Genomic DNA, 1,372 nt, shown 5'->3' with positions numbered 1-1,372 from the left:
TGCAAAACAAAAAAAAAAAAAAAGAAACTTATTTCTCCTGTTATACCTTCTATGGGACAAATTAAGTCAGTGAAATCCCCAAATTTCAGCGTCCCCCACAGCCACACACCTAGGAGAACCCGAGCAAGCTCTTCTGCCCTCGAGGCCCTCGGGCGTCTTGCACACCACACCTCCTTTCCATTCAGCTCCTGGAGGCCATTTCCCCCCCACAACCAGCCACCTCTGGCTGCAATCTCAACCTATAGTGGTGCTCATTTCTCTAAATCCTCCTACCAAAGCACAGCCTCCAAGAGGGTGGGGAAAGTATCCCTACAGTTTTGTTTACTGCTGCGTATCTTGTTCTTTAGTTTTGCCACTGTCAATGAACGCAAGAGGATCCCTATCCTGAAATAAAAAATAATCATTGATGTTCTTCCTTGTTATCAGCTGGGCAGCTTCAGTACTTCCGCAGCTCAGTGATTTTAGCTAAGTTAATAAAATCCTAAAATAATTAATTAATTAATTAAATCCTCTTAGCTTGGGTTTCTTAGTTGTAAAATGGGCATAATACTGCTTGCCTCGTAGGGTTGCTACTAATAAGGAAAATACTGAATAAAGTGTGAAACCTTCCCAGAAGAGAGTTTGGCATAAAACAGATCCCACCACTCCTCCTGGATAGCAAACTCCATGAGAACAGGCGCATGTCTTACCTAAGCCCCTAGCAATATAGTGCTCTTCACTTGAGCATGAGAAAGAGATGTGCTGAGCAAATGGATAAATGAGTATAATTTTGATTTTATTTTTAATTATCAATATTACAAAATATTTAACTGTAGTATGACCAGATTAGCACAATCTATAGTTAGCAGAAAAAAAGATAAAGCATATATATGCCTAAAATATATAATCATTAATCACGCTGCCTTTTTACTTTAACATTGTTTTTCTTTCATTTATTTTACCTTTCAAGCTCACACCAGCTCTCTGCTGCCTGCCTGTTTCCCTTCCTGTCAACTAATCATTCACTCATGCATGCAATTAACATTTACTGAGCACTTACTGTCTACCAAGACCAAGGCCGCAGAGATTCATATGACTACGTCTCTGCCTCAAAGGATTGATAAGCTGTGAGCAAGAACCAGGGCACAAACAATTCATAATTAATGAAGGCATTATGACAGAAGCAAGAAAAAGTGCTACAGTCGTATGAGAGATTCATTTTTCCTGGGGAATTTTCTTATGGCAGTCTACATGCTGCAAAATGATTTTTTCCTTTGTTAAATTGACTTTCTTGCAATAAAAATAGCTTCCATTTGTGTAGGACTTTGCAAAGTGCTTTCACATCCATTTCCTTTAATCTATACTGTGAATGTTCAATACTTTGTTTTCTTTT

Source organism: Octodon degus, unplaced genomic scaffold, assembly GCF_000260255.1.
Source record: "Octodon degus isolate 3935 unplaced genomic scaffold, OctDeg1.0 scaffold00006, whole genome shotgun sequence".
NCBI classification, from domain to species: Eukaryota; Metazoa; Chordata; class Mammalia; order Rodentia; family Octodontidae; genus Octodon; species Octodon degus.
This window is presented reverse-complemented; position numbering follows the sequence as displayed.